Source organism: Lepidochelys olivacea (genome assembly GCF_965140295.1).
Source record: "Lepidochelys olivacea isolate rLepOli2 genome assembly, chromosome: 5".
Taxonomy (NCBI): Eukaryota; Metazoa; Chordata; order Testudines; family Cheloniidae; genus Lepidochelys; species Lepidochelys olivacea.
The window spans coordinates 70,203,215-70,229,196 of record NC_140415.1 but is presented as its reverse complement, the minus strand read 5'-3'; the positions used below and the strand labels follow the sequence as shown (position 1 = coordinate 70,229,196).

At 44.6% G+C, this 25,982-nt stretch overlaps 1 long non-coding RNA gene across 1 annotated transcript in view; it reads right to left on the bottom strand.

Moving 5' to 3' along the window:
* Nucleotides 1–527: 527 nt before the first annotated feature.
* LOC311521124 overlaps nucleotides 528–25,982 on the bottom strand; it is a 50,461-nt gene continuing 25,006 nt past the window's right edge. The window contains exon 3 of the long non-coding RNA XR_014711802.1: nucleotides 528–2,420. This is a non-coding gene — a long non-coding RNA (uncharacterized lncRNA). The remainder of the gene's footprint in view (nucleotides 2,421–25,982) is intronic.

Genomic DNA, 25,982 nt, shown 5'->3' with positions numbered 1-25,982 from the left:
TACGAAACTGTATGGAGGGCCAGGTAGAACCCCCTCCCAATCGCTCCCTGTCCCCTGACTGCCCCCCGGGACTCCCTGCCCTTTACCCAACCCTCCACCCCCTTACCCTGCTGCTCAGAACAGCATGTCTAGCAGCCGCTCTGCCTGGCCAGAGCTAGACACGCTGCCACTCTGCGCTGCAGGAGTGCGCAGCCCTGCCACCCAGAGCACTGCCCGCGCAGCGCCATGGCTGCGGGAGAGGGCTGACAGCAGGGGAGGAGCCAGGGGCTAGCCTCCCTGGCCAGGAGCTCAGGGGCCGGGCAGGACGGTCTCGTGGGCCGCAGTTTGCCCACCTCTGCTGTAAAGTGTCGGGGGTAGGGGCTCTCTTCATATATGTTTGTCTCTAACACAGTGGAGCCATGATTGAGTCCTATGGGAACTACTGTAATATAAATATGAATAAGAATGTAGTAAGAATATTAATAAAATGTGTATGGTTTTCAGAGATATAATCATACAGTTGCATGTAGAGAGAGCTAAGAAATTATGATACATTTTGGCTCTGTCCTACACTTTTTAGTGGTCCTGTTACACATTGGGGGCCAGATTCTCCAGCCCGGTAGATGTAAATTGGCCAGAAATGGCCAGTGGCCCTTCCATCTGTGCAGAGAAGCTATCACTGGCAGAAAGGTGGTGAAGAGGACACAGATCCATCCTTTAATGATGGGGCAAGATAGGGAGGAGCAGCAGTGGGACGGGCCATGATATAGTGGAGCTCCACTATAATCCTCTACTGATGAAAAGTCTCAATGGCCTAAGTAAGAAATATTCCTCAACAGTCCTAACATCCCCGAAGGCCAGGTGATGCAGAACAAATAACTGCAGCTGCCTCCCTGTAGCTCTACCTCTCTGCGGTGCTGAGGTGAGATCAGGTAGAGTAAAGAATCTAGCCACTAGTGTTCAGGAAGGTGAAAGGTATGTGTCCAAACACAACAGAACAAAATGTATTATTACATAGACATATGTCAATTTTTATTTAAGCTTTTAATTATTTTTACAAAAGAGAGTAATACAAATGTACAGGATTAATTTTCTTATACTTATCAGCATAAACTATTGGCAGTCTGCATTTTCTCCCTTATTTGACATTCATTTCTTGTTTAACAATCAAAAGCAATGTTGTGTGTGCAAATTACCACTTGGAAGACCTGGATTTGTAACCTTAATTGCTCATGTAAATCATAGCTTTAGACAGAGTGAGCCAAATTCATCCCCAATGTTACTCCATTGAAATCCCAGAGATGAATTCAGCCAACAAGTGTAGTCTTTAGAAAATGTTGACCAAAGCACAATTGTTTTATGTTGACTGTCATATTTAAGTCATTTAGCTATTGAGAAGTTCACAATTTCCTGACTCCAAGGTACAGTACAGCTATCATTTTAGACCTTTCATTGGACAATTCACATAAGAAAAGATTTGCAGGATCAGGTTCTAATATTTTTTAAATGTGTTTTTATCAAGGTAGTCAGGTGCTAAAAAGTGTTAGAGATTTTGTTTTGTTGGTTTTTGGTTGCTTGTGTAACTTGAAAATAAACTGCTTGATTTTCATTCAGCAAATATCTGAATTCAGGCTGACATCTTTTATGTCAAATTACTGCTTAATACACTTTTGGCCCAAATTATGATAAATTATTTAAAACCGGGGTTTATGAACAGGCACAAACCAAGAGAATTAAAGGGCACCAGATATAAATATATAAAATTTGGGTGGGTATTTCATCTCCTTATTTAAGTGATGTGTGATCTGTTCTTAAAGCAATAGTAGCTCAGCTTTCTGTCAGAGTACCAGAAGCTGAGCAAGAATACTGAACATGGTGTTGCTTCTTCCTCCTTTTTTCCAAAGCTTCTAGAGGCATCTACTAACAATTACTGTGACTTCAGATGTCCTTGTTAGTCCTGTCTCCCTTCCTCCTCTCAAACTCAAGAATTGTTACTAGAAAGCATAATTATCTGTACAACTAAAAATTATTAATTTTCTTCTGGGAATTAGTTGTAGCAATTTAAAATACCATTGTGAATCTATAACATCCCCTAACCATCACTGAGAGACTTGTGTTTTAAATGCTAGCAGGACTATTCAAAGCAGAGCATAAATTCATGAACTAATGACTAATACAACATTGTCTGGCAGAGTATAACCTTTACTGTTACTAGCATATTGTTTCTAATATCACAGTCTACAAATTTAACACCAAGTAAGGAGAATAATCAAGTGCAATATAGTTTTCCTTGACTATGCTTAAGAAAAGCATTTCTGTTACAACAGAAAACATCTATATCATTAAATAACCGATTCACAAAATAAGACATGGAAAAGCTCTTTGGTTGATTACTATCCGAAGTTCACGCAGCCATGCATATTGCCCAGACTTTTTATGAGCTGTGAAGAAAAGAAAATGTATTTTATAGGATTTGAGCATATGAGAATATTTCAGTGACTGAAGTAATCCTGCCAAATCCCTCTACAACCTGATCTCCCCACACCACGACCCACCCTTCCTCCCTATCTCTCCTCCCACTCACCCGTCCCCCGCGCACACACAAAAGAAGGAACTCATATTCTGGGCATCATTTAACAAAGTAGCTTTGGGAACAGCATCATAAGATTGCCAGGAATGTGTCATGACTCATTATAGCAAGGTTCCCTCTGACTACCAGAGGGAAAATTAGTTGTCACAGGTTGGGGATATCACTTGCAGGGATTTAGCCTGGAGGTATTGTAAGATGTTAGAAATGTGTCATTCCTCATTATAGCAATGTTGTCAGTCTGCAGTATATAAAATACCATGTCACAGTTACTGTCTGAAATCTGTGCTGTTGATCACTTCTGTTCATATAGTCATTAGTTCACTATCCTGACAGGTCACACTACTCTGAAATTTTGCACCTTAAAACATCATGCTTCAGAAACACCAATGCTATTTAACACCAAGAGGATTTATACCAGTAGCTATAAAGCTAAGTTCCACAGACCACATGGGGTCAGTCATTGGAGAGCTAGTTGGTCACATGATGTTGCTTCCTCCTCCTTGTTTCCAGAGCTTCTAGAGGCATCCACACACTCTAGTGCAAAGAAAGGCTTAGGCACCTGTAGAAGCAGCTAGAAAATGGGCAAGTCTGGCTGCTTCCACTAGGGACAGCTGAAGTGTGAAAGGAAATAAGACCAGCCCTCAGGAAGTAGAACTGTCAGTCACCCGTTTGAGCTGCTAAGAGGAGTAGAACCAAAAGCTTACAGTGTGGAAGGAATGTCCAGAGGAGAAGGGAACGTGAGTGTGGAGCAGTATGGCCAGGGGAGGAGTAGAGAGGAGCAAGTAGTTGGGCAGTATATCCAAGGGGAGAAGAAAAGTAGGCAGAAGGAAGCATACTGTATGCAGGACTAAATAGGAGAGTGTGACCGTGCAGCAGAGAAGCATGGGCAGCCGAAGCAGTGGAAGAGAAAGGAAACAGCATGTGGGAGAGGCAAAGGGGAGATGACATAAATAACATTTTTCTAAAAGGACAAAACACAGTTAAACATACATCTCCGTTTTCCTAATATTACTTTCCACACCAACTATTGCTGTTGTTGCCACAGGGATGTTCCACACTTAGGAATGTGGGATTGTGATTGGCTGCTTTGGAGTGGGGATAGTCTGCAAGAAAATGTGTCTGTTTAAAAACTGGTCCTCAGGCATTCAGAGTCTATCTTAGATTTTATTACAACTTTAAGAAGATATTCTGCCAATTTTTTCTTGTTTAAATTGACTTTTCACTTTCCTGCAAAAAATGGGTATTTGGGGGAATTTTCTAGTTATGTTCAGTGTATGAACATTTTTGAAGGGGGTTACAAACACAAAAATAAGTCCAGCTTTCCCAAAAGAACCAATTATGGACCCGTCTCTGAAGTTTTTGAATAAATGTCAAAAATTGTCTGTAGGTTACAGCTACCACTTTCATAGATCAAGATCTGGAAAAGTGAGTATAATAATTGGTGACCAAATTGTGTGTCCCAATTTGCATGGACAGTTACTGGATTTTACAATTTTACAGTTACTATTTAGCATATATTTTTGTTTGGAAGACTTAGGCATCCCATTTTCAAACTTCTCAAGTGTCCTGCAATTAAGTGTTATGATCAACATAGGAAGTTGTAAGAGCAGAAGTAGCTCTTAGTCCCAAAGAAGTAAAAGGCAAGTGGAAAAAGAAGTGAAAGGCAAGGCACAAGACCTAAAAGAATCATGACAACAGCTAAAACCGCAGAAAATTAGAGTCACAGCCCTAAATGACTAATCATAGAATCATAGAATATCAGGTTTGGAAGGGACCTCAGGAGGTCATCTAGTCCAACCCCCTGCTCAAAGCAAGACCAATCCCCAACTAAATCATCCCAGCCAGGGCTTTGTCAAGCCTGACCTTAAAAACCTCTAAGGAAAGAGAGTCTACCACCTCCCACCACTCTCTTTGAGTGTTCCAGTTTTCATTTAAATTAATACTGAGTTACAAGGTGCATAAGGAGAGCCATTAATGGCAGGCACATGGAATTCGATCTTACACTAAAAAAAGTGGAAAGTAAGAATTGTGAACCACGATCTTCTGCTGTATGTAATTGGTAAACTCCATGCGGCACTAAATTCTTGTTATAGTACGTACTGGGGCATACCCAGTTTGTTTTGACATTCAAAGCAAGAACTCGGCATGAGTGAATGCACCTACTGGACTATGGTATGATGACTACTTTTTAATTTGATTATTGTGTTTTTAATTTATTAGTACAATTAATTTGTATCGATTAGCTCTTCTATATCATGATGTTTGTCGTTGAATATTTTAATGGAGAATACTTTTCACATCAGATGGATTCTTCAGAATCTCAGGTTTCATTTACAATAATTATGTTTCTAGCCCTTATTTAGTGAAGGAAACTTTAAAATTGTGACCTGAGTATAATCAATGCAGTATTGTCTACTTGCGTCTGTCATTTCTTGTGTTTCATGGTACACATATCATTGAAGAATGATATACTAAGAAATTTTTGTTCGAAGTATTTTAGTTCTGACCTACATTGTCCAATAGATTTATTAATAATGTTCTCAGCCAATTTTTTAACGTTTCCAAATATGGTGAGTTGACACAGTTGTGCTGCCCATGAGAATATTAATGTTTGGGCTCATTTAAGTCATTTCAAAAAGTTTCCTAGTCTTTCTGTCAGTCTAGGTAATTTCTGCAATGTGATGGTTCTGTAAACAGAACAGTGAAAATGTCCATGTGTGTCCTAGACTTGCAGATCAACAAGTTTATTATGGTTGGTTTTCAAGCCATCATGGGCTAGATTGATCCATTCGGGTCAGCCCAGATTGGGGCAACAGGTAACTGTACTATCCCAGGAGGGTAGAATTCCTGTCATGTTTCCTCCTTGGTTTAGGGCAGTGGCCCCCTAACTTTTCAGGGTCACACCCCCTGATTCATGTCTGCATTCCCTCCCCCTCCAAGTCGGGGCTGGGAGCAGGGACCACATCTCCTGGGGGGGGGAACGCAGACTGGGGTACGGGGGCTGAGGCTGGGGGCAGATCTGGGGCCAGAAACAGAGCTGTGGCCGGAGGCTGGGGCTTGGACCGGGTGCAAAGCCACGGCCGGGCCGCACTCAGAGTCTGTGGCTGGGAGGTGGAAATGGAGCAGAGCTGAGAGCAGAGCAGGGCTTGTGGTGCTTCCTCCCTGCCCCCTGTGGGGGCTGTCCCAGGCCCTGCTGCACCCCGCCGAACATTCCTCCAAGTGCGCCCCACAGTTTGGGGACCTCTGGTTTAGGGGGTAATATATTACAATTAACTTCATATCAAGGTGTACATTACCCACCACGCTCACACTCAGCCAACTGTTCTTGGTGGGGAATGGAGGAGTTGGGGGTGGGGAGGTCCAACGCTCTTCCCGCCTGCCATCTTTCTCTGCTCCATTAGCTCACAATGGGCAGTTTGGGGTGAGCAGCCCCTGTTCTTTCCCCTATGACCACATCCACAGTCTGAGCAGCCCTTAGTCAGCTTAGCATGAATCAAGAGGGTTGGGGGCTTTACTCCTCTTACTCCGCTCCTCAGCAAAGCAAGTACTAGGGACAATCTAGCCCAGTGTGGCTACCTGTGCTGTCCTTGATGATGACAGACACTGACAACCCATTACAACTGATGACCTAAAAAAGGATGATCATCATCAATGATCAACATCATTGTGGGTCACCAACAGCTTTCACAAAATCAAAAGTGCACTATTTTTGAGGTAAATCTTTTTCATTTTTTATTGAAATTTGTAATTTTGTCCATGTCCTATCAATGTTTCAAATTTCAGTATTTTCTTAGCAGCTCTAGTTTTGTACAATGCAATGTTTAACTTGGGATTTCCTTGTTTGTACTGTTTGTGTTGCTTGTATGCTCACTTGAGCAACCTTAACTCAATTTCAGTGAAATTTTTGCAGGAGGATAGAAGATATACTGGGTGTAAGCCTGCATGGCCACCCCTCCTGGTCTATCTCTGAGGGAGGCCACGCCTCCTCACTGTTGTGCCTTTAGTACTGCAATCAATTAGGGGGGAATTAGCAGCCTTTAAAGCTGAGGCCGCTTGATCTGAGCTAAGCAATAGCGAGTCTGTGAAGCCCAGCCCTCAGGCAGAGCAGGGCCACAAACAGTTAGGGGCTCTGGCCTGCAGTCAGGGCAGAGTTAAACAAGGGTCTAGCATCCTATCTCAGGGGACGGTAGGCTAGCACAGACCTATTGCCATACACTGGGGAGGCTGCCATCCCAGGGCTGGTGTGGCAGGGGGAGCTGGGCCAACCTGACTCCACCAGGTCCCAGCCCAGGGCCCTAACAGTGGCATTGTGTTCCGCCACTGGGTTCAGGGGGGACTCCAGCCGCAACATGCTGACCTATCTGCAGGCAGCCACGCAGCCAGACTACATTTGGCTTCCCCGGGCTACTTCCTACATTCCCAGGGTTTAGTTCCGCCATGCTGTGGGAGTCCTCCATCTCTCAGGGGTTGGTTGTCAGTGGCAGCCCCAGCAGCTCATCAGTGTCTCAGTCGTCCAGCAGCCCTGGAATCCCTGGCCATTCCTCAGGGCAGCAGCGGTCCCCCTCTGCATCCCATTCCGGCAGCAGGGGAAAAGCATCACTCAGCAGCTCCCACCCAACTGAGCTGCAGGGCTCGCCTTTTATACTTCCACTTCCTGTCCCACCCCTCAGCTTCCAGAGTGGTTGGCAGGACTTTCCTGGCTCTACAGCCCCAGAAGCAGATTGTGGTCCCTCCTAGTCTATCTCTGAGGGAGGCCACACTTCCTCGCTACACTGAGAAAATTAAAAATTAAATTTCAGAGTAACAGCTGTGTTAGTCTGTATTCGCAAAAAGAAAAGGAGTACTTGTGGCACTTTAGAGACTAACCAATTTATTTGAGCATAAGCTTTCGTGAGCTACATTCTTTTTTAAAAAAATATGTGGAAGTATAAACAAGTCAGAACAAAATCCAAAGTATTCAAGCCCTGATCCTACAAAACCTTCCAATTCAGCAAAGCACTTGAGCACAAGCTTAAATTTAAGCACATATTTAAATTCCATTTACTTCAATGAGACTTAAGCATCTGCTCAAGTGCTTTGTTGGATTAGGGCCAGAATGTTCTGCATCTTGCAGAATCGTGCTTCAAAACAGAACAATTGAAAAAAAATTAAGAAACCAAAATATGGGATCCTGATAACAGTCAAGGTGCTTCATATATTCAAAAAAGAAATCATGAAATAAGATATTCTGTTGAAGATAAATGACAAGCTTGAATGGCCCCAAAGAAACTGAAAATTTCCTAACAGTTTATTGCATTACCACTATGAAATTCTACAGGTAGAAAAAAATAATTACTAGCCTTTTGAAGAGTACATCACCAGATGTCCTTTATCAGCTCTATCGTATCCACATGGCAGGATGCCTTCGGTGCAAATGTGTTTCTTCATGTATGAACAGCAAACACAATGGGTTTCATCAGCTGTTGCAACATGAAAGAAAAATAAATGCACTCTTTTAAATGTTTCCTTCTCTTTAAGTTTGGTGCCTCAAAATCAGCAAAGATACTCTCAAATATATACTCACAGGCTGCCTCCGCAAACTTTAATGATCAGTACTCTGGAATCATTGTTGTAAACAAAACCTAAAGGCCAATATAACCTATTGAGTTGCAAAAGGGAATTTATGATGTAGTGTATACCATCTCTAAACAGAGGCTTATTCCCTGAGTAGCATAATATTGGAGAGTTTTCTGATGTCTTAGTTTCAGCTGGCTCTAGATTTGATCAAAAGTCCTTAACACAATGGCTAAGTTACATTAAATATATGTATATAATCTATTGGGCATCCTAAACAGATGGAATATTTTGCCCTCAGCTAGGTATGACTGGGAATAACAAAGCCCAATGCAACTATTTATGTTAATACATTCATGAACATCAGAAACATGAGGGGATGCTATATTAATACTGAGTTACTGTGCAGGTACATATCTCACTGAGTATTTGACAGACAAGGTGGGTGAGGTAATATCTTTTATTGGACCAACTTCTGCTGGTGAAAGAGACATGCTTTCAAGCTACACAGAGCTCTTCTTCATGTCTGTCTGGCAATGGTACTCAAAGTGTCACAGCTAAATACAAGATGGAACAGATTGTTTAGCATTAGTTAACACATATTGTAAGAGACCATTCAAAGTGAAGTGGACTCTTAAATAAGAAATGCAAGTATTGTTGAACTTTTCTACACAAATAGCTGTCAATTTTATCTAAAACTCTTTTATGCATGTGACTTGGCCCAAGCTTTTGCCTAGTTGCGTGTAATGGTCCATATTCTGTCCATATTCAGATTCTTGTGTGCAACTCCCTTTTGAGTCATCTTGAATTGCGTGCATGAATATGAGAACAGAACTTGATCTACTGACTTTTAATAAACAGTGTGATGTTAGTTCAGAAAGGAACGTAAAGCTAGTGATGTCATGGTGACATCTTTAAAATGCTGCATGACTGTTTTGGTGACTTACAGAACATTCTTTGCCCAGTTCATACAGCTAGTACAGTAATCACTCAGTATGTTTTAAAACTGTATTTTCATCATAAATCAACAAATAGCACAAGATGGAGCAAACAAAGCAGAATCCATGGGTGATTAAACAGACCCAACTCTCACACCCATGTAATATGTCTCCTCTACACTGTATTGGTGCTGTAATACTATTTAGGTAGAAAACACACATTTGGTAGCCATTATCCAGTAACTTACAGACTGAAGGCACCATGGACAGCACTGCACAAAAAGTTAAGCAAATGAGACAAGGACCAAGGGCCCACTTTGTCTAAGGTCCTAAAAACATTTTTTCTGCTATAATAATTCTCACAGATGTTTGGGAAACAAAGATATTCCAGATATTGTGAATGACAGCTGAGCGAGTGACTACTGGCTTGGATCAGACATTTGCAATGTGCAGCTTCACAGAGTATTAGCCCTGGTCTACACTAGGACTTTAGGTCGAATTTAGCAGCGTTAAATCGATTTAAACCTGCACCCGTCTACACAATGAAGCCCTTTATTTCGACTTAAAGGGCTCTTAAAATCGATTTCCTTACTCCACCCCTGACAAGTGGATTAGTGCTTAAATCGACGTTGCCGGCTCGAATTTGGGGTACTGTGGATACAATTCGATGGTATTGGCCTCTGGGAGCTATCCCAGAGTGCTCCATTCTGACCGCTCTGGACAGCACTCTCAACTCAGATGCACTGGCCAGGTAGACAGGAAAAGAACCGCGAACTTTTGAATCTCATTTCCTGTTTGGCCAGCGTGGCAAGCTGCAGGTGACCATGCAGAGCTCATCAGCACAGGTGACCATGATGGAGTCCCAGAATCGCAAAAGAGCTCCAGCATGGACCGAACGGGAGGTACGGGATCTGATCGCTGTATGGGGAGAGGAATCCGTGCTATCAGAACTCCGTTCCAGTTTTTGAAATGCCAAAACCTTTGTCAAAATCTCCCAGGGCATGAAGGACAGAGGCCATAACAGGGACCCGAAGCAGTGCCGCGTGAAACTGAAGGAGCTGAGGCAAGCCTACCAGAAAACCAGAGAGGCGAACAGCCGCTCTGGGTCAGAGCCCCAAACATGCCGCTTCTATGATGAGCTGCATGCCATTTTAGGGGGTTCAGCCACCACTACCCCAGCCGTGTTGTTTGACTCCTTCAATGGAGATGGAGGCAATACAGAAGCAGGTTTTGGGGACGAAGAAGATGATGATGATGAGGAGGTTGTAGATAGCTCACAGCAAGCAAGCGGAGAAACCGGTTTTCCCGACAGCCAGGAACTGTTTCTCACCCTAGACCTGGAGCCAGTACCCCCCGAACCCACCCAAGGCTGCCTCCTGGACCCAGCAGGCGGAGAAGGGACCTCTGGTGAGTGTACCTTTTAAAATGCTATACATGGTTTAAAAGCAAGCATGTGAAAGGATTACTTTGCCCTGGCATTTGCGGTTCTCCTAGATGTAGTCCTAAAGCCTTTGCAAAAGGTTTCTGGGGAGGGCAGCCTTATTTCGTCCTTCATGGTAGGACACTTTACCACTCCAGGCCAGTAACACGTACTCGGGAATCACTGTAGAACAAAGCATTGCAGTGTATGTTTGCTGGCATTCAACCAAAATCCGTTCTTTATCTCTCTGTGTTATCCTCAGGAGAGTGAGATATAATTCATGGTCACCTGGTTGAAATAGAGTGCTTTTCTTCAGGGGACACTCAGAGGAGCCCATTCCTGCTGGGCTGTTTGCCTGTGGCTAAACAGAAATGTTCCCCGCTGTTAGCCACAGGGAGGGGGGAAGGTTGAGGGGGTAGTCACGCGGTGGGAGGAGGCAAAATACGACCTTGTAACGAAAGCACATGTGCTATGTATGTAATGTTAACAGCAAGGTTTACCCTGAAAGAGTGTAGCGACTGCTTTATAAAATGTGTCTTTTTAAATACCGCTGTCCCTTTTTTTTCTCCACCAGCTGCATGTGTTTCAATGATCACAGGATCTTCTCCTTTCCAGAGGCTAGTGAAGCTTAGAAAGAAAAAAAAACGCACTCGCGATGAAATGTTCTCCGAGCTCATGCTGTCCTCCCACACTGACAGAGCACAGATGAATGCGTGGAGGCAAATAATGTCAGAGTGCAGGAAAGCACAAAATGACCGGGAGGAGAGGTGAAGGGCTGAAGAGAGTAAGTGGCGGGCTGAAGACAGGGCTGAAGCTCAAATGTGGCAGCAGCGTGATGAGAGGAGGCAGGATTCAATGCTGAGGCTGCTGGCGGACCAAACCAGTATGCTCCAGTGTATGCTTGAGCTGCAGCAAAGGCAGCTGGAGCACAGACTGCCACTGCTGCCCCTCTGTAACCAACCGCCCTCCTCCCCAAGTTCCATAGCCTGCACACCCAGACGCCCAAGAACGTGGTGGGGGGGCCTCCGGCCAACCAGCCACTCCACCACAGAGGATTGCCCAAAAAAAAGAAGGCTGTCATTCAATAAATTTTAAAGTTGTAAACTTTTAAAGTGCTGTGCTTAAAGTGCTGTGTGGCATTTTCCTTCCCTCCTCCACCACCCCTCCTGGGATACCTTGATAGTCATCTCCCTATTTGTTTGATGAATGAATAACGAATGCATGACTGTGAAGCAGCAATGACTTTATTGCCTCTGCAAGCAATGATTAAAGGGAGGAGGGGAGGGTGGTTAGCTTACAGGGAAGTAGAGTGAACCAAGGGGCGGGGGGTTTCATCAAGGAGAAACAAACAGAACTTTCACACTGTAGCCTGGCCAGTCATGAAACTGGTTTTCAAAGCTTCTCTGATGCGTACCGCGCCCTCCTGTGCTCTTCTAACCGCCCTGGTGTCTGGCTGCGCGTAACCAGCAGCTAGGCGATTTGCCTCAACCTCCCACCCCGCCCTAAATGTCTCCCCCTTACTCTCACCGATATTGTGGAGCACACAGCAAGCAGTAATAACAGTGGGAATATTGGTTTCGCTGAGGTCTAAGCGAGTCAGTAAACTGCGCCAGCGCGCCTTTAAACGTCCAAATGCACATTCTACCACCATTCTGCACTTGCTCAGCCTGTAGTTGAACAGCTCCTGACTACTGTCCAGGCTGCCTGTGTACGGCTTCATGAGCCATGGCATTAAGGGGTAGGCTGGGTCCCCAAGGATACATATAGGCATTTCAACATCCCCAACAGTTATTTTCTGGTCTGGGAATAAAGTCCCTTCCTGCAGCTTTTGAAACAGACCAGAGTTCCTGAAGATGCGAGCATCATGCACCTTTCCCGGCCATCCCACGTCGATGTTGGTGAAACGTCCCTTGTGATCCACCAGAGCTTGCAGCACTATCGAAAAGTACCCCTTGTGGTTTATGTACTCGGCGGCTTGGTGCTCCGGTGCCAAGATAGGGATATGGGTTCCGTCTATAGCCCCACCACAGTTAGGGAATCCCATTGCAGCAAAGCCATCCACTATGACCTGCACATTTCCCAGGGTCACTACCCTTGATATCAGCAGATCTTTGATTGCGTGAGCTACTTGCATCACAGCAGCCCCCACAGTAGATTTGCCCACTCCAAATTGATTCCCAACTGACCGGTAGCTGTCTGGTGTTGCAAGCTTCCACAGGGCTATCGCCACTCGCTTCTCAACTGTGAGGGCTGCTCTCATCTTGGTATTCATGCGCTTCAGGGCAGGGGAAAGCAAGTCACAAAGTTCCATGAAAGTGCCCCTACGCATGCGAAAGTTTCGCAGCCACTGGGAATCGTCCCAGACTGCAACACTATGCGGTCCCACCAGTCTGTGCTTGTTTCCCGAGCCCAGAATCGGCGTTCCACAGCATGAACCTGCCCCATTAGCACCATGATGCATGCATTGTCAGGGCCCATGCTTTCAGAGAAATCTGTGTCCATGTCCTGATCACTCACGGGACCGCGCTGACGTCGCCTCCTCGCCCGGTATCGCGTTGCCATGTTCTGGTGCTGCATATACTGCTGGATAATGCGTGTGGTGTTTAATGTGCTCCTAATTGCCAAAGTGAGCTGAGCGGCCTCCATGCTTGCCTTGGTATGGCGTCCGCACAGAAAAAAGGCGCGGAACGACTGTCTGCCATTGCTCTGACGGAGGGAGGGGCGACTGACGACACAGCTTACAGGGTTGGCTTCAGGGAGCTAAAATCAACAAAGGGTGTGCCTGTACATCAAGGAGTATTTCAGGCAGGACTGCACGGAGGGTTCCAATAAGAAATGGTGCACCTAAGTTATCGTTGTTATTGGAACAAGGAGGTTAGCCTGGCCTCTGATTGATACATGGCTAGATTTACCTCGCTGCACCTTCTCTGTGAGTGACTGCAGTGTGATCTAGACAGGGAAGGAGGCAAATGAGTACAAAACAAATCTGGTCTATTTCTTGTTCTGACCCACTCCATCTATCTTTTACATCTTTGGCTGGCAGCAGACGGTGCAGAAGGACTGCATGCCATCCACATCTCATGGCTGCTCGGCAGAAGATGGTATAGTACGACTACTAGCCATCTTCATCTCTTGCCTGCCTGGCATAAGATGGTACAATACGACTGCTAGAAATCCTCATCTCTTGCCTGCCTGGCAGAAGATGGTACAGTACGACTGCTAGCAGTCCATATCGCCTGCCCGCTCACCATAAGACGGTTCAATTGGACTGCAGGACTAAAGAGAATGACCTGGTCAAGTCACTCCAAATTTAGTCCCTGCGCCCATGTCTGCCCAGGCGCTCTCAGCCGACGTGGCCAGGAGCACCTCGGACACGACGAGGATGACTACCAATCGTATTGCACCGTCTGCTGCCAGAAGGCAATGGGTTGCTGCTACTGTGCAGCAAAGCCGTACCGCGTCTGCCAGCACCCAGGAGACATAGGGTGACGGTTACCTGAGCTGGCTCCATGCTTGCCGTGGTATGGCGTCTGCACAGGTAACTCATGAAAAAAGGCGCGAAATGATTGTCTGCCCTTGCTTTCACGGGGGGAGGGAGGGAACGGGGGCCTGACGATATGTACCCAGAACCACCCGTGACAATGTTTTAGCCCCATCAGGCATTGGGATCTCAACCCAGAATTCCAATGGGCAGCGGAGACTGTGGGAACTGTGGGATAGCTACCCACAGTACAACGCTCCGGAAGTCGACGCTTGCCTCGGTACTGTGGAAGCGCTCCGCCGAGTTAATGCACTTAATGCACTTAGAGCATTTTCTGTGGGGACACACACACTCGAATATATAAAACCGATTTCTAAAAAACCGACTTCTATAAATTCGACCTAATTTCGTAGTGTAGACATACCCTTAGCTACATTTATCTGAAGTTCACCCATGCAGCACCAAAGCTTCTGTGGAAAATTAGTGTATATAACTCCAGATCATCTGTGACACTGCTGGTCAGTCTCCAAACACTCAATTTTGGGAGGAGCATTAACAACTGTCTATATAAAGACAACCCCAATCTCCAGTAACGTATAATGGTGACTTTCACAGGAAAAGGGCTACACAGATATCCTGTGCTGAATGAGGCGGCAATGTCAATAGAATAGTAAAAACCAGTAAGGACAACAGCACAATTCACAAATGAATGTGATCCTCTGGTAGAACAGATGATCTACAATAGACATAAAATTGAAGTGAAAGTAGTATATGTCTAGAGTGACCAGAGGTCCTGTTTTTAAAGAGACAGACCCGTATTTAAGCCAGCCTGCAGGGGTCCTGACTTTTTCTTTAAAACGGACAAACTGTCCTGTATTTTCTGTCCCATGTCCATACCTCCCCCCACACCGCCCATCTGTACTGGCGGGTCCTGCTGCTGGCTGGATCCCTGGTCACCACCCACCCTCCCACCAGTGGTGAGTGGGGGGGTCCAGTGGCTGACGATATGGGTGGGTACAAGGCTAGTGTCAGGACGAAGTTGCAGTGTGCGGGGCTGGCCGCTCTCCCTGCCAGCCTGTCAGTGCAGTCCCCACTGCATGTTGGCTTTTGGCTAGCAGGGCCCCACCCCCTGCCTTGTTTCCGGCTGGCACTGGCTGCACGCTGTGGCGGCTGCTGAGTGTGGGCAGGTGCCAAGCAGTGACCGGTTACGTGTTGCTTCTTCTGTGTTGCATCGGCCCTTTACGTGCTCCCCTCTCGCTGTGCTTTCCCTGCTTTGCCCCTTCATTCCCCTGCCCTGCTGCTCCTCCATACCTCTCCCCTCCCCCCGGGGTACGTCCCACTGTGAGCAGTGTGTGGAGAACCAGCCCCTGATCGGAGCACTCAGCTCACCAACAGCCTGACCGAGGTACTGGCCAGGAGGAGCCATGCCCTGCATGTGCCAAAGACACACACAGCGCTGGCACGGGAAGCCTCTCCACTCCTCAGGTGGAGGGTGGTAAACGATTCCCAGCTTGTTCGTGCCCCAGCCCTGCAGGCTCCACATCAGCCCCCTGGGCAGGGGCTTAGCACCCTCTCCATCTGCCCCCCGACCCTGGGTCCTACCCCAAAGGAGCACGGGGCTGCTGCATCCCCTAGGCTCCCTCCCCTGCTGAGCCACCTCTCTGGCCAGGTTTTCTGAAGTCCCTGCAGTCAGATTCCTTGGACCCTGGTGCACAATGCATCTTTAGGGCTTAACCCCTTCCTGCCCACGCTGTAGCCAGGGGACAGGAGGCAGCTGGGTTATGTTGGTGGCCAGCAGCAGCCTGGAGGTGTTAGCTGCCTACTGACACTGTGCGGGCAGGAAGGGACAAAGACACAGGCAAAGTCATCCCTTCCCCCAGCTCCCCTGTGGCTGGAAGCAACTCCCGTCCTTTCTCTCCCGCACAGTGCCAAAAGGCTGCTGCTGGCCACATTCTGGTGTGAACCCTGACAGAAATATGGGGGGTGGGGCATCTGACCCTGCATGCCCCCCGACATGTTGCCTGGGGAAGACATGGTGCCAGATACCAGGAAAGGCAGGTCCATCCTGGAGATCCAGCCAGGCATGGTGGCAGGCGGAGAGCACTGGACAGGGAGGGTTGAGTCAGTCACCTTCCCTGTGTGAGAGAGGTGTACAGAGTATGTGTGTATCTCTCACCTCTCCCTGTGTGAACCCTAAAGTTTTAAAGATAAGAAGATAACTAAAAATAATCCAACTACGCAGTATTTCTTTTTAATAAGGGCTCAGTCAGCTTGATGTTAATTTGAACGTTTGTACTGCATAGTTCTGACTGATTGCTTCAATACAAGTAATTTTACCAGGGATGTCCTATATTCAGTATAGGGAAATATGGTCACCCGATATATGTTAATATGAAAAGTGCTGTAATTATTGTGAATGACAATTCATGTTTGGATGTTTCTAGGGTGTTTAACTGAATAATTGTTTTGTAATGATTATTGGAAACATAGTGTAGGTTTGTCATTAAATATTATTGATGATAATATGCACTGGAGAGAGAGAGAGAGAAATCCAGAGAGGGCAAACTAAAAAGATTCATTACAGTGTAGCAGTGTGCTGGTTAGAAATCAGACACCAGCACACATTGACCTATACTCTGATTTTGCTATTATTTTAAAACTAATAATGATAGAAGAGCAAAACGAACATTTTGATAAGTGAACAGTTGTCTGTTTTTCAATCAGCATGCTTTTAGCATAATGACAAGCCACTCGGAATGGAAATTAGCCAATGGATTTCATCACAGTCTATACCCATAATAATATTTATGTTAAATTATTGTGTCTCAGCCTAGCGGATAAATGCACTTTGGAGGAAAAAAAAGATTTGAAATTTTGACTGTTCTCAGAATCTGTAAACAAGAAGGCAGGGCAACGCATTGGCCACCAAGAATAAAGCATCGCTGTACATTGTAGTGCAGAAAACTACTTCATGAATAGAAACTTATCTAAAACCTGAGCTGTACATTTCAGCAAAACTGATATATTTTTTTCAAATTAGATTACTTTTCAGACAACCAATGAAGTCATAAATAAAACTCTCTGTGTTATTCCTGCTGGCAGTAGATTCTGCAAGGGGAGGAAATGAAAATCACAGTAGAAGATAGTTACGTAAAATTATTTTAACTTATAGTTTAATTAAGACATTAAAAACTAATTTTTTAATAATTTATGTACAAAAAATGCATTAGAATGCAGTATGAGAATAAGTAATGAAAAAGAAGATATTATAATGTCTAATAGATGTGCAGTGTTTGCACTGAGAAACTAATTTTCATAGATAGTAAGTAACAATTTAAAAATAATTGCACTGTAAATTATGGTACATAGTTCTGGGAAACTTTTTTCATTAAAAAGATAAGCTTTTTTTTTTAGTTTGAATGTTGTCAATATAATCTCTAAAAAAAAACATCTGCTTACAGTCTAATGGAAACCAGGGACTTTTGATGTCATACCATCAAGATTCCTTGGAAAGAGCTTTTACTAGATGAACATTGGTGTCTGCAGGCTTGGGGTCAATATTGTACCAGTATATCACATGAGCAGTAGAACTGAAGAATGCTTGCTTTTGAGCTCACAAAAATTCTAATTTTGTGGAGTGAATTCTTTTCCTTCACCACCATTAAAGGATGATTGGGGGGTTGGGGGGAAACACATTTATTTGTCACACAATTTTTGCAAACAGCAAATTGAATTGGTTGACTTTGATTGGTCACATAAGTCACTAAGTATTTGGTTTTGGTGCTCTATCTGAGCTGGAAAGTTAGCAGAAGAAGCTATTCTGACTCATTTTCTAAGATGTATTTGCTCTTTGAGCCAGTCAGGATATAAATGGTTGGCATCAGAGAGAAATGTATAGGGAAAATGTTTCTTATCCTTGATTAATTATCACCCTCATCCCTAAAGGTCCGGTTAGGATTTACCAGGGGTAGTGCCTCCATCTGGCAAAGATACTAGGAAAAAAGCAGTCTAGCCACCAACAGTGCAAGAGGGGTTGTAGAAGACCTCCAGTCTTCCTCCGAAAAGGAATATAGGGGGACTGTGTGAGGGAGGACTTAGAGTTGGTTGGAAAAATGAAAATATTTTCACAAAAGAACTGTAGATTGCTTTTTCCTGATTTGTCAAAATGTAATGGACAAAAAAATAGAATAGTTTCTGACTAACTCTGGTGAGCAGTGTGGCCGGGTGTGGTCCTCAGAGTTTCAGATAGGTTTCAAATAAACATCAAAAGTTTCAAAGTGTATTTGTAGATTTCCCCATCTCTAGGATTATTTGGTTGGCACCCTTTAAACATTTACTTTTACATAAGGTATTCATGATACTAGCAGTATTCTCCATTCTAATTGCTCATACATAGAGCCCTGCAAATCCATGGGTATCTGCTTTGTATCCGTAGATGTCCGCATCTGCAGATGCGCAATGTCCGCAGACCATTTTTGCAGATCGCAGCGTGGCTGCAGATACAAACTTTATATCCGCACAGGGGTCCACCGTGCACACTCAAATGGAGTAACTGTCACCTAGCCTGCAGGCTCCATCTCAGCTCTCTGACCGCAACAGTGTGCTGGGCATTCTGGGAGTTGTAGTCCCCAGCTTGCTTTGAGGGAGGAGGTAAACTACAACCCCCAGAAGGGAGTGAGCCAAGCACCATTTTGAAGGTGGGGCTGTTCTTTAAATGAGCAGGTGGCAATGGCTGTGTGCGTGAGAATTGCTGCAACTGCATAGGGGTGCCTGAGCTCCCCAGGGGCAGGGCAGTACTGCATAGAAGGACCCAGAATTGTAGACTTCCTGCCCAGAGTGGGGAAGGAGGTACGGCAGAAGTGGAGCAGGCAGCAGGTCTCTGGGGAGAAGTGGGGCTAAGGGGGTGGTTGGGGGCTGTGCAGTGAGCTGTTTAGAGCCATGCAAATTCATGGATGCAGATATCTGCAGATAATTTTTGCGGATCGCATGGTGATACACCTTTTTGTGTCTGTGAAGGGCTCCACTCATACCACTAATACTGTATTGAATGGTAATAAAAAGTTTAAATGAATTTAAGGTGTTCAAACTACATAGTCTAACTATGTTAAGGCTGGTTTACTGCCAGCATTTCATTGGTTTTGGTTCTCTGATTGGCAAAACCTACTCTATATGGGCTGGAAAGTTAGCAGAAGCTTTTCTGACTCACTTTCTAAGAAGGATTTGCTCTTTGAACCAGTCAGGAAATAAATGGTTGGCATTAGAGAGAAATCTGCAGGGAGAAGGGTTGCTTATCGCAGTCTGGCTATGTCAAGTGCCAGGGTTTGAATGATTATTTCATTCACCTTGTAGGCATCATGCACAAGTTATAAAAATCAGTAACTTTTTAGGTGCATTGTGTGTTCCCTCTGAGAAAGAGGCTAGCACAGGTGTTGACAGACAGTAACGATTAATATACCTGCTGCCTCAGACTCACTTCCCTGGTTCCACGTGGCCAAAGTCCTACTTTAAAAGTATGTATCCTTGTCCTCGGTCACCTCACGGGTCGTCAGATGAACTGAAGGAAATGGAAGAGAAGCTTTCAGTGGTAGGACAAGAAGAAGAGCCCACTACTGGTAAAGCTGTAACTGAGACACTTTCTGGGGGGTGGCCAAGACTGTGAGTCACCTTATTACCCCCACCCCCGCCTCAGGAAGAGAGAGACTTGCTTATGCTTAATTGGATATTAGGCCCTGAACCCTCCAGCCAGTTAGCCACCCAAAAAAATCTCTTCAGGCCTCTGCTTGCCTTTAAGGGGGCTTGGCTTTTCAAAGTAAAGAGTGTTCCTCATTCACTGTCCAGCCCTCAGCCACTGGACACTCACAGAAATTACCAGATAAGCTGTCCCCAAATGACTGGTGCACACAGCAGCTTGCTTAGTTCAGCTGAGGATCAGCTCTACTACAACATCTCAGCGCTGAGATACATTTATATTGAAAAGAATCACAAGTTAAATATTAAAAGATTTATGAGATAGTAAATAAGGATAATGGAAACAAATGGTTACATATAAAACAAAACATAAAATGCAAACCTGGGTCTACACATATCAATGGTTACCTTTGCTATTTAATAAAGTAGATTTCTCCCCGCTCCCCCCCAAGGATTAAAAACCACGATCCAAGCATTCATGATCATCCCTATTCTTGTCTATGTTAAAGGATAACAAAATGTCTTTTTGCTTCTTTTTATATTTCTCCAAACCAATTGTTTTTGTCCCCAGAGTCAGGATGACTCTCCATGGCTCCCTTCCTGGTGTCCTGGCTCTAAGTTGCTTTCACATCCTTGTGTTGACTCCATGTGCAAACTGAGGCTTCCATTGTGTAGGCTTATAATGCTTAATCTACACATGAACCAAGGCAGACAGGTGAATCTACATCCCTTTGTCTGGCAAAACCTGTTTGTCCGCAGATTTTTAAAATCTTTTCAGTGCACAACTCTTTAAATATCATCTGTATATACATCTCACAACATTTATGAGAAACAGTATGACAAGCTTTTACGAGATCTCACTTCTCTCTCTTTGGAGAAATACTATGAAAGCAATATGTTATTGCTGACATACTCACTATATCCATCAGGGGTTACTGTTATAGAACAATGAACCTTTTACCAGTTGGCATGGAGGAGTTCTTAGGGTCACCAATATGTTTCCTTGTCCTCAGTCACTTCTGGGGTCATCACATGACCTGAAGGGAAGAAAAGCTTGTAGCAGCAGGACAAGAGGAAGGGCCCACTACTGGTAACACAGTAGGGTAAGCGCCTACATTGCCTGCCTCCAATTCCATAGCACCCTGGCCATCAGCCTTGTGTGGTTAGGTTCATCAGCTTTCTAACTGCAAAATGGTGGGATGGGTCTCTGATTCCTCTTGGGAAGCCAGGGGCTATTCATGGTCCTTTAGTATGGAAGCCCCCATGAAAAGCTGCTGCTTCACCTCTGAGCCCCATCACACAGAGTTTTGTTGGCCTGGAAGGCCTAGTCTACTTTCTCCCTGCTGGTGAGAATTTCACATTTGTTAGTGGCACAGAAGCCAAAGGCTGGGAGCTAGAAAAGCTAGTGGTTCAGCTGGGAAAGCTTGAGGGGAAAAGAAAAGAAAATCACGTCTCTCCAGACTCAAACTAACATTAATTAGAGACAATATACAACTAAGGGCATGTCTTCACTAGCCATGTTAAAGCGCTGCTGCGGCAGCACTTTAATGTGGCTGTGTAGTCATGGCACCAGTGCTGAGAGAGCTCTCTCCCAGCGCTGTAAAAAACAAAACAAAAACCAAAAACCCCACATCTCCATGAGGGGAGTGGCTCCCGCCACTGGTGCACTGTCTACACTGCCACTTTACAGTGCTGAAATTTGCAGCGCACCGGGGATGTCTTTTCACATTCCTGAGCGAGAAAGTTGCAGCGCTGTAAAGTGACAGTTTAGACAAGGCCTATGAAGAAAGATGGAGCATTTGCTGAAGTGCAGACATTAATAATTTACAGTTAATGAATTTCCCAAGAGTTTTAGGGAGTGACTCTACAGAGGCTTTCAAGCTGTTTACTTACTATTAGATGTCTTTGAAATCTCTGAAAACGGCTGTTTGGAAACCTTCGTGATTTAATGTTTTTGATAAAGAAGGTGGGACAAAATTGCAAGTGATTTGTCTCCACCTAAGGTTACAAAAGATCAAGACCTACAGTAAATGTCAATTTGATAAAAGGCAAAAGGGAATTAAGAGCTGGATGTATCCTATTTGTGACATTTCTGTTTCAGACCCATTGGGACAAGATTAAGTGCCTTGCTAGTCATGGAAAAATTGTACTTCTTAACAGCTAGAAATGAATTTTTCCTTAACTTTACAGCAGCACCTTGTAAAAGAAAATTGAAAACGTATGTGAAGAAATAAGGCTAACCTGCAAAGTTTGGGGTCCAGCAACTACTAGTTCATGAAAAGCAGCACTGGCTAATGTTGGTAAACCAGATTTTGAGGGATGTTACAATAAATCAGTGTCTAGGTAAGACAAGAGACAGATGCCATGTTAATACACAGCCACTAAAGGCATAAAAAAATCCTTTCCCACTGTTTGCAATTTTGTGACATCATGCATATATATAAATAAAACAGTAAAGACAAACAATGTGCTTTTGGGACAGTCAGTTTGAAGATCTGCAGAAATATGGAGAAACAGATGAAGTCAACATTTTCCATAGATGTTCAGGTGCTTTTCTAAAATTAACTTTATATATAAACACAAATCAGTGTTTATCTGCCAGATGGTTAATGAGGGCCAGCCAGGCAACTTCTATAATTCACAATAATGAGTATGGTAATGAGCCTGAATTATAAACTGAAGTGCCGAATGATACATAGTACCTACTTCAACCAACAAAGCCTTTGGAGTGTTTGATATTAAGAAGAGAAACATTGAATTTCCTTAAAGAAATATTGGAAGTAAAATTGAAAGATTCAGTTAAACCCTAATTTGATTGAAAGAATGCTCAAAGTTTGTTATAAATGTTTTCAACGTTATATCTTTATAAATGTAGTCAACATAGTAAACCAGACTAGAATCAAACCAAAAGGTAAGGTATTTAAAGCATACAACAAGTGCAGTTTATATGTCTCCAACAACGAATTTTTCTATACCAGTATCTTCTGTTACCCTTTGCTTACATAAAGGCAACATAACAGGCACATAAGAATGGTTATACTGGGTTAGACCAAAAATCCATCTAGGCAAGTATCTTGTCTTCCGACAGTGGCCAATGCCAGGTGCCCCAGAGGGAATGAACAGAACAGGTAATCATCATGTGATCCATCCCCTGACGCCCATTCCCAGCTTCTGGGAAACAGAGGCTAGGAACACCAGCCCTGACCTATCCTCTATGAACTTATCCAGTTCTTTTCTGAACCCTGTTATAGTCTTGGCCTTCACAACATACTCTGGCAAAGAATTCCACAGGTGTACTGCATTGTTTGAAGAAATACTTCCTTTTGTTTGTTTTAAACCTGCTGCCTATTAATTTCATTTGGTGATCCCTAATTCTTGTTTATGAGGAGTAAATAACACTTATTTACTTTCTTCACTCCAGACTGCTGCTAATTACATTGATTTATTTTCATAAAATTAGATATGCAAATACCATAATTGGGCATCTAGTACTTTTGTGTACTAATAACATGGGTCTAATAAGCCATTTGGGTGTGTGATTTTGGTACTGATACATGCAAAATAGGCATACCGTTTAAAAAAAAATCAATCCCAATGTGTCTCAGACAGTCGTGCATTCCAAAGAGAATAGAGAAAAATTCCTGTTCTCTGTAGCACTCAGGGGTCAGCTTGGCATGCTCACGATGGCTCAGTGTGGTGGGGTGCAGAAGGGAAAGGAATGGGAAGAGACTACACTGAGGCACTATATACATAAATTAAGACAAACACATTTCCTGCATATTCATCTGATAGCTGGTGGCTCATAAAGGTGGTGGCCACCGTTCAAATCCATGAATGGGTTCAGGCATCATGGACTGAAAGCACCATACTCTCCTGCTGGGCATGAGAAAACCTGGGCAAAGGGTCCCATCTCTACCCACTGCCTGATCAGCTACCTCCACATTTCATAGAATCATAGAATATCAGGGTTGGAAGGGACCTCAGGAGGTCATCTAGTCCAACCCCCTTGTACCCTCATGAAGTGCCCTTCACTTTTCTTGACGTTCTCCAAGATGCCTCCTTTGGCCTCCCAAAGCATTCATGTTATCCAGCACATCTGTTCAATCTCTCCTTCAGAGTGACCTCCGTTGTTGGCATATGGTCTCCGAAAGAAGAAAATCTCAAATAGGACCTTCCTCTTCTTCTTAGTTTCTGATAGGCTGGCTAACTGAGATCCACCTGTAGGAGCAAGTGAAGTCACAATAGGAGCAGCTGACGCCCCATCAGCTGAGTGTCATCTAACAACTTTTACTTATTATTTATCCATAGCTCATTACAATATGCTAATTACCCTGGATCCATACAGCTGTTCTGGACAGCTACCCACTCTGTACCCATTACCTTGGATTGGATCTGTTTGGCTTATGTGCTGCCTTAAAGAAGCATGCAATTTGAAAAAATCTCTTTGAAAATTAAACTTCTCATTAGCTTTAATGCAAGACTGAGCCCTGTATGTGGGCCATGGAGTGGTATTGCTGCACAAAACTCCCACTGGTTTCAGCTTAGACTTTCCTTTATCTACATACACATTCCAGGACTGTTTGAAGTTCTTAATTTCCCTCCAAAAAATTCTTGGCCCTTCATCTTCTAGATCTCAGCCAAAGCTTTCTAAGCTAATCACTTTATCATTTTGATGCAACTGCTTTGTAAATTCTAAGGGCTTGATTGGTCACTACCATACACCTTATGCAGTCACTTTAATCCTGGGCAACCTGCTGGTTTTCCTGTGGTCGTGGATGCTGGGAAATGTGCCAGCTTAACACTGACTGACTGGAGGAAAGTTCATTGTTTTGAAAATAAAATGCTAGCACTCTGCTCCCCCCTGCAGGTGTTTCACTTTCCACCTTCTCTTCTCACTCTTTTACTATATCTCCTGATGCTCAAAAAATGTGCCAGTGTAAGTAAAACACATTACTAAGCCTCCACTATAAAGATGGAGGGATGCTATGTGGCCAGCAGAAAGCAGTTAAGAAGGTGCCTGCGTATTAATTCACACATGTGCAAAGTGGGTATATAATGCAACCAAATCAGAATGCGAGTGTTTGATGTTCCTTTTGTCCTCTCTTTGCAGAGCTGTAGATTATTATAGTCTCATAGACTCTTGGACTTTAAATTAGAAGGGATGATCTAGTCTGACTTCCTGCATATTGCAGGCCACAGAACCTCACCCATTCAATTCTGTAATCGACCCCCAACCTCTGGCTGAGTTACTCAAGTCCTCAAATCATGATTTAAAGATTTAAAGTTACAGAGAATTCACTATTTACACTAATTTAAACCTGCAAGTGACCCAGACCCCATGCTTCAGAGGAAGGCAAAAAAATCCCAGGGTCTCTGCTCATCGGACCCAGGCAAAAATTCCTTCCCAACCCCAAATATGGTGGTCAGTCAGATCCTGAGCATGTGGGCAAGACCCACCAGCCGGACACGTGGGAAAGAATTCTCTGTGGTAACTCAGAGCCCTCCTGTAATGGGGTTCACTCACCACTGTGGTGCCTCCTGCTGGCTGTCTTGGGAATTAGCCAACATCCTCTTCAGGTGGTGTCTCACCACCATCACTCCTGCTCTAGGACCCACGTCTCTCCAAGGACCACAGCGTCCTCTTCAGCAACACAGCCCTCTGGCTGTGCCACGCTCTATGCTCCTGCCTTCCGGGGCCTGCAGTCTGCTGTTCAGCCACTTCCCTTAGTGGAAACTGCAGCAAATTGTCCGGCCACTTCCTCGTGGCCCCAGCATCCTCTTGCCCTTGCCTCAGGGCCTCAGCCTGCAAAACCCCAGCAGCCAGCCAGGAGCTGTCTCTCACTCCCCACCTCCATCCCTGCTAGCAGCACTGCTCTGTCCAGGGTGCTGGCAGTTCTCTCAGCCCTCCAGAGAGGCTGTCTGTGTCTGTGTCTGTGTCTGTGTCTGTGTCTGTGTCTGTGTCTGTGTCTGTGTCTGTGTCTGTGTCTGTGTCTGTGTCTGTGTCTGTGTCTGTCCTTCCCCCCTCCCTGGGATCCCAGCAGAGAACTACCTTCCTATGCCCTGTAGCTCCCTTTTTATATGGGCCTGCTTGGCTGCTCCCTTCAGCCCTTCTCTGATTGGCTGCCTCCTGTGCAGCCTCCCTAGGGCTCTGTTAACCCCTTAGAGCCCAGTGTGGGGCAGACGCCCCCTCACATCTCCCCATCTAGGGTCCCATCAGTGGCCATTGGAGATATTTGCCACTAGCAGTCACAGATCAGCTACATGACATTGTACGTACCATCTCCTACATTAACTTATCAAGTTCAGTCTTGAAGCCAGTTAGGTTTTTTGCCC